General features: G+C 36.3%; 1 protein-coding gene across 21 annotated transcripts in view; it reads left to right on the top strand.

Annotated features, from left to right (window-relative positions):
- Nucleotides 1–6686: 6686 nt before the first annotated feature.
- Nucleotides 6687–8384, top strand: part of LOC134649562 (glutamate-gated chloride channel) — a 108315-nt gene continuing 106617 nt past the window's right edge. For 4 of the 21 annotated variants that reach the window (XM_063504347.1, XM_063504343.1, XM_063504349.1 and 1 more), the window contains exon 1: nucleotides 6692–7396. The gene's annotated coding sequence lies outside the window, so the exon portion shown is untranslated. Of the gene's footprint in view, nucleotides 7397–8384 lie in introns of all 21 variants that reach the window. The other 17 variants (XM_063504339.1, XM_063504342.1, XM_063504340.1 and 14 more) reach the window with 10 other exon arrangements.

Here is an 8384-nt window from a genome sequence, read left to right as displayed (position 1 = left end):
AATTACTAAGATCTCTGAAACACATAAGCAATGTGTGCATCGGCTACCCGAAAAATGAAGTCGAATAAATAATATTGGTCTAGGGATCAAAGCCAAAGATTGTTAAAGTTTGTTTAACATTAATATTGTTGTGGATTTATGATAAATTATTCTGAGAGTATGTAGTTAATGTTTAAAATGTAACGTATAAAAGTTAATTTGAATTATTTTATCACCCTCTCCAGACTGCTCATCGTATTTAGTCCTAGATCAATATAGATAGTCCTGTGGTAATCGACATATTTCCAAAAAAAGTAAAAAAAAAGCTTAGGATAATTTAGGTTAAGGTAAGTATAGGACCAGTGTAACATCATGCTTTCCAATGATTTTTCTGTCTTCACAGAAATAAACAAATTGTGTGCCACAAGAAAACAAAAATGCAGTGCCAACGTTTTAATTTGAACTTGTATTTCGTACGTAAATAAGCAATATGGTATAAGTTAATTATAGGCGTACAGTCAGGTTTAAATACGTTTTAATAATTAAAGTGTCAAGTTAAAGCAAATATTTACAAATGTATCCACACACTATTAATTTAGCATCGTAGGTAATAAGATTCACAATTTATTAGATTTACAATATAGACTCGAAACATATCCCAATAACATATTTTCCCTATGTCTTCCCCTTCAGTATTTCAGTAATTAATTATAGAAATTAATAATGAATGATTGTGCCAAAGTTGTGACTAAAATTTTATGTATGGATTTGAATGTGACGGTATAGTACTGATAAAATAAGAACATTATCATTTTGTTGATATTATGGTTATGCTAGTCAACCTGTTCTGATGAAAAAGACATTTTAAATTTTATATATTCTAGTCAAAATTATTTCAATCTTGTTTTTGTGTTTATCTAAAATTCTCTATTCTGTGTGGGATTGCTTGAAGTAAATTAAACTAGCAATATTTTTTTTGATAAAATCAATTATATTATAGGTGTAATGAGTCGCAATTAAGACAATGTATAGAGCTTTGTACATTAAGTACCACACAGATATTAATAGGGTAAATAGGTAGTAATAGCTCTGGAAGGAGACGGTTGAGAAAAGACGTAAAGTTAATAAAGAGAAGAGATTTTATAGCTGTGATTAAAATTGGGAGTGTACTTTTGTGCAAATGTTAGTATCAGGCATGCTTTAGCGCCAATGAAGGGATGCAGTGTAGGATTAGTGCACCACGCGTAGTCGCACGGGCCACGGCCACCGTACCGGCAACTTGCACGCGTTTACGGACATTATTTTGTGAGTCGAGGCTAGTCTTGTTTAGAACTCGAGTCGTATGAGACACACTAAGTGTAAGGCCTGAGTGGACGCTCGAAGCGGAGCGTTCGGCGGGGCGTGCAGCGTGGCTGTGGGCTCACGCGTGATGTGAGCAGCGTGCACTAAGGCCGCTACTATACGTTTGCATTTGTTTAACATGCACGCCGCACGCCCCGCCCCGCTGTACGTCCAACTCGAGCGTCCACTCAGGCCTTACCCTAAGTGTGCACTCTATGTGTAGACAAGTCCTGTAGTAAAGACTCCGGTATCCATTACAAAGTTATGTTTAAAAAAAAGTCGTCTATTAAAATACTGTAGATATATTAAAACAATCAGATTTGAACATTGTTAAACATTAGAGTCAGCTCTAAAATGGACTCGCGTATCTGCCGAATACATAACTGAAATCGAGTCTTAAAGGAGACGTGTAAAAATACTCGAGTGTTAGCCAATACTAGTCGAGACAACCGACCGGTCCGCAGCACTGGCAGACTGTCAATAACGTTTATTCTGAATAATGCAAATTTAAGAGCAATTAGAAAATAACGTTGATTTATTGTTGTATTGTATACATTCAGTTTCTATTAATCAAGTACTAAATATTATTTTATACTCATTAGTATAATAATTGTGGTTCATTATTGTTGTTGTTATTTTAATTTGCTCAATTTTAAACTTTTAAGTATAGAATCAATATGATATCATAATTTAAGTTGTTTCGTTGGTCTGTTAGCATTTGTATGTGCAAAATTTATTTGTAAGTTTTTACTTTTTTATGTGTATACTGTGGGGGCAGATTGTTCTTATTCAAAAGACAAATTAAATCATATATGCACGAGTATGCAATGGAATGAATTAAGATATTATGTATAAAATGTTTAAAAAAAGATCTGTTTCTGTCCCTACTAGTTGCAGGTTGCTTAACCAAAAACATTATTATTGTTAAATAAATTACTCTTGTCGTAATGCCATATCAGATATACAAAGGTACTTAATGTGTTTATACAGCAAACAGTACACTGTTACAGGTTCTACAAAATCTCTTTCTGGTTTAAGTGTGTGTGCTCTGCAGCTGAAGCACACCTGAACTAAAAGTTGGTGCCTTTTGTTCATAGGTTTCGCTTGAATATTTTACTCAATTCAGTTAATGTTATAACTTAGCCTTTATTGACAGGGTCCGACAGCGCTGTATTATAGTGTATTAAACTAATAAAATTCAATTTTAGCAAATATTTATAAATGTAATAGCGAATTTCCTTTAAATATTCGTGTTAGCACCTGTATTTTGAATTTTAAATGCACCATTTTCAAAATTCCCTCTTGTATGGCTACTAGGATTATTTGGTTGTAATATAATATTGCCAAGAAATATTTACAATACATGTTGTTCGTCGCAGAGGGATCGTCTAATATGTAAAGTGCAATGCTATTATTGGATATTTTGCTAGGTACTTAATTGTAAAATCTAATCCGCATACAGGTCTGAGACGTTTGGGTAAAAAGGGTTGTGTGATTTGTTATGGATTTACAAAATTCAATATTATATTGCTTCAATCCCTTTTAGACTCCTCCTGGGTCGACCTAAAGGATTACATAAGAGGATGTTTATCTTATTACTATACTAAATAATACACCAGGGTAATAATACATAACTGCACTTCTCTTACACGAGCGTTTAAACGGAACATAATTATAGTTCAAATGCTTAAAGATCTATTCTATAACAACTTGAACATTGCTTTAATCCTTAATAAACAGAAAAAAGGAAAATAAAACCCATATGTATCCTTCGATAAAATGGTGACAGGCATAGTCTCATAGCGTATACGATCAAAGGTTAACATGTAAAAATGTGAATAATATTATATAACCTTGGACAGATTCCATGTGCGTTACATGGTTTGTATGGGCTATGCCTACGTCTGTTTTCAGTGTACTCTTTTAGTATTAATGCTAATGGTGTTGACTGAGTATAATTAAGAGAATCAAAAAATGCCAAATAATCCATCTCGTTCTGCAATTTGAGTAAGCATTTAATTTGTTACGTCACCAATGTCGTGAAAGCACTGTACATCGTTCGACACGTTAAAGTCGAGGCGTAGATACACAAAAACCATGCGCTGCAGACTTGAATAATGGGAGTTTTTAAAAGCATAAGGGGTAAATGCAAAGTTCGACCATATCATTCGATTTTGCATTAATCGATGGACAGATAGACGAATATCTCAAATCTGAATCTCATCTCACTGCATGAATGTGACCACACATATTTGGCATTGATATAAAACACCGTTGGTCGCTCTCTGTGGAACAAAGTGATTCATCTATCGAAATCTCTATCGCTTTTGCAATATTCGAGTTGGGCGAACATAATTTTTTGCTATTTAAGCCCTGGGGACCGATTTTTGAATTTCGACCGTTCGATTTCGTGTATTTCGTTCAATTAATATCTCTACTGCTAGGCATTTAAATTCTACTAATAGAATTGAAATCGAGTGGTCAATACCACTAGATTCCCAATTTCTATCGCTCGTATTTCAAAAATCAGCATTTTGCCGTTTTCCACCGATTTTCGAGTGACGAAATCGAGCGATCGAAATTCAAAAATCGGATCCTGGTCGTTTCTGTACTGCGACTGCGACTAACCTTGTTACGGATCAAAAAACTCTCATTAACGGACGATATGACTAGTGTTAACATGCCTGGTAGAAAGGTAAACATATCTCACACACAAACAGTGGTAGGTAGTGAAGGTAGACCGGGACAAGTGTTCCGCTCTTGCCAGTTAGATGTTCACTCTTAAACTTCGTATCACCATATTTGTCGACATATCTAATCGTTTTGGGAATTGTTAATACATTTTAATGTACTTACGGTTACAGTATACTGTCATGAGGTTAATTTCAATATAAAAAAGTTTGTTTCATTATGTTAATTCAATAAAGTGTGTAAATATTATTGACTTTCATTACTACTCGTTACTCGTATTGTAGGCAATCCTGACCCATACATAGCTGACTGATGATGATGATGACTGGCATTATCCTCGTATAAGGTCCACCTTAATGTACAATATTCGTTGCAATATAATAACATAGGTACCTACTTCATTGCTTCTAATTAGATTGCAGTGAATCGTTTCATTGCTTTTTCAAACGAAATTCATCCCAATTTACTTATACAACAAGGTTCAAATAAAAAAAACAACGGGTTACACTCCGGGAGTGCCGACAGAAGTGAAAACTCAATGACTAGTCCAAAACTTTAGTTCCGAAATCGCTGGCCAGTAAGTTTAAATTTGTAGCGTTAATTGTTTAAAATTCGAATAGAAATTGTAAAGTTACCTTGCAGACTTGGCATCTGAATATATTAGGTCATGATATTTTGAGTTTTATTCATCACTTTTATTAGCGATTTCATTAAGATGTAGCTTTATTGAATTATATTGGAGTGATATATCAGTTAGAATGTAACTGTGAGATCCTCGTATTTCAGCCCGTACAAGATTAGAACATTGAGCTTTATTAACACTGATTTAAATTTTCACGATTTTTACACATTAAACAACATAGTAATTTCAATCGGGACGAGGGTTTCAAGATCTCATCCACATGGAATCCAGTCATTAGTAAATGTAAGCGTAAACGAATATCGACAGTCGATAAATCGAATATCGTTAGTGTTGTGTGTCGACAGAGTGACATCCCTAGTGCGCAAAACGTTCAAGCGGATAAACAAGACCAAGTGCGGGTAGTTCGAAAAACTCGCGCGGTTAGACGATGCTGATGTCAACTTAAGCCAGTCTTCTCCGAGACCACGGGGACAACGCCGTCCTCGAAACGTCGGAGGTAAATCTTAAAACTTAGATACGCGATTAAGTCCCGTGTATAATTTAATTGAGCTTTATTGCTTAATATAAAAGTCCAGTTTTAAATAATTGACCTGATTATGATACGTTATGACTAAAGTTCTTTGGTGAATAAAAACGAAACAGCAGGCTCAGGCATACATTCGCCGCGCGGTAGAAAGAGAGGGTTACGCCTTACGCTGTCTCGAGTTTAACATTTTTTCCCCACCCCAAAAAGTGCACAGCGCCGCTAAAGAAGTTTTCACTTCAAAAATAGAAAAATGTATGGCGGGCCTTAAGATGATATTATGGCGCGATTCGGGAAATGAATTAGAGATTCACTAGATATGAAATAGTAAAGATATGTGACGTTCCACGGCAAAAGGTACCATTGCGCTGGCTTTTCAAAATAGGGAATTTGTTGTTGTTGGTAATGTTAACAGGTAACTGGGATTCGTAGCCTTGCCTTGTTAACTCGGTTTCTATTCAATGGCACTACCACTTATATAGCTAACTTGGCTTGGCGTAGCGTAGGCTGATGAGTTTACTGAGCTCTTAGTTACTTGAACCATAGAGAATAAAATAGATAGAGTGCTCACTCCATACATCAGTTTTAATACCAAAACGACTATTACCTAGCATCGAGTAGCGGAACTATCAGTACTGCTAGTTGACAATAGATGTAGCACCGACCGGAAAGTCTTATGCTGTTAAGATAAGACTTTCCGGTCGGTGCTACATCTATTGTCAAGTAGCAATACTGATAGTTCCGCTACTCGATGCTAGATGTAGACACTGAAATTAATAGTCTGAACTGATGTATGGAGTGAGCACTCTTGTCTTACTTATTTCTCTATGCTTGAACCAAGGAGAATTATACTCTTCTCTTTGCTTGAATGAACAGCGGCCTTCCTTTTTCAGGCCTGTACCGCCATCTCTCGAGAAATACGACATACTTTTTGTTAATAAGTTTGACGCGCTGTTTCAACTAATAGCTCACAAGTTGGCGTGGCAATCGTAAAAAAATAACACTTAATTATTATACGAAATGCCTTTGTTTTGTTACGAAATGAAACTTATCAGATAAGTAAAGGATAAGTAGGTAGGTAAATAGGTATTTAATAAAAAAGCAATCTATGCGTTTTACAGGTACTCTGAACGGTAGTAATACCTACTTAGGTACCTAATGTAGAATGAGATCCACGAAATATATAGGTACTATAGGTAACATAAATTTCTTAAGTCAGTCGGTACGTTTTACAATATTACAAAAATAATAAAATGTGCTCAGAAATAAAAGCATGCCTTTCTTGAACACCACGGACGGAATGTTATTAGGTAGATTGTAATAATACTTAATGAGACCCATTAATATTTTATGGCTACAAAATTATGAAGAAACAAAAACAGCCTTCCAAGGTGATGCAAAATCAGGCACTTATTTAAGTGTACCTAGTGTATTTAAGTGTACATAATTGATTTGCATAATGATGAAGGATTAGCTCGCTTTATACTCGGAGCTCGGTTACACGCGATGTCTAACAGCTTGACCTACGAGTTGCGACGCTTTGTTATCGACTTTCCGTCTAGTTAAATATTCTATAGAGTAATTCAAGCGGCGCGGAGTTGTGCTGAGTGCTGACGGTACGTCTAGGTCGTATGAATAGCGCTGGGATGTTTAGCCAGAGTTGTCGCTAATAGTGTCCCCGTTGAGGGATGTTGACTTGTGAGGAGTGAAAAGTTTTATGACGGTAGCGATGGCGGCGGGCGGGCGGCGCGCCGCAGGGCGCATGCCCGCCACTGCGCCACTATCGGTGCGCTGCCCCCTGGCGGCTAGCACCGCAGTGAATTGCGTAACAAAGCACACTCGCCTTCAAACGCTACGCCGAAAACTTTCGTCCCGTGCGCGCTCGCGGATTGTTCAAGCGCAAATCGACTTAACTTTCCCGCGGCGCGCTTTTCCGAACCTACGCGAAAATTTCAAGAAACTCACCCATATTTTCAGTACACCCAGGATTTCGCTTGCGGCTTTTGTTTTTTTAAGTTTTTAAAGTTGTTAAAGTTGACTGTAAGCGGAAAGTGGAAAAGCATTGTGCGGCAATTTAAACAGTGTAAACGTTACGTGTTGTGTTTAATTGGTTTATATTTGTTTTAGTTTGCTTGTTAGTTTGATTTGGCGAGTGGTAGAAGCCGCCGGTGGCAGCGCTGGTGGGGAATCGATACCGACTGCGGTGGGAGCGGCGAAAGGTAAATTTTATTAGCTCATTGTTTACCAATAAAATGAAACTGTATAGGTAACTCTTACTGGATATAAAAAAAGGAAAATGGAAGTAACTTCAAAGTTGCTTTCAACAATTTTTTTTTTTTGATTCCACTTCAATCCTGCAAGCTGTCTATCTTTGACATTTAGCTGGAGATTAAGTATTTTTAATAGTCGTGCGTGGTGCGATATCCTTTGATACGCCCATCAATTTCGTTAAATCTTATATTTATTTTATAAGATCTTGGGGTGCTCTTCTCTTCAGCCTTGTAAAAGTAGTGTTAGGTGGTTCCTTCATCAGGTTTCTCGCGAGTAAGTTTGGGTGTTTTCAACAATGAAAAGTTTTATGTGTCAAATATAACTTACATATTTTGAAATAAGTAGGTATAAAGAATGGCAATTAGGTAATTTAAATGCGCGATCGCTTAAAAGCACCGATATTTTGTGTTACCTAACGTCAAATTATAATGTAAATAGTTATTTAAAGTAACCGTAGATTTAGTGCTATTTTCCTAGCTTCGGGCGAACACAACTTAGTGGTCGAGTAAAATATTTTACCGAGACTAAAATTGAACTGTACCGTTAAAAATGTTTGTGTAACAGTCTTACAGCTTACATAACTTAACTGAAAGTGGTTTTCCAAATTTGGGATCCAGCCAAACTGATGACGTACATAGTATCCACAGGAAACTAGGTCAAATAAATGGGCTAACACTAAAAATTTTACATTGTGCACTAACTTGTCTGAAATGCCTAATGGAATAGTACTCTAATTAATAAGCATGAATCATCAGCGTCTAGCGTGCGTAGGACCCAGTCGTTTAGAAATGCCTGAATAAGACATGTTTACCAAATATTTTGTAAGAATGTATTTTACAATAGTAGGTAGGTAGGTACATAAAGGTTAAGCTAATTTTTTAAACTACCTACCTACCTATCTTAATACCGTCACTACCCCAAATCATGGACAGTTTA

The sequence above is a fragment of the Cydia amplana genome, chromosome 7, assembly GCF_948474715.1.
Source record: "Cydia amplana chromosome 7, ilCydAmpl1.1, whole genome shotgun sequence".
NCBI classification, from domain to species: domain Eukaryota; kingdom Metazoa; phylum Arthropoda; class Insecta; order Lepidoptera; family Tortricidae; genus Cydia; species Cydia amplana.
The sequence above is the reverse complement of the archived record's forward strand: the minus strand, read 5'-3'. Positions and strand labels throughout refer to the sequence as shown.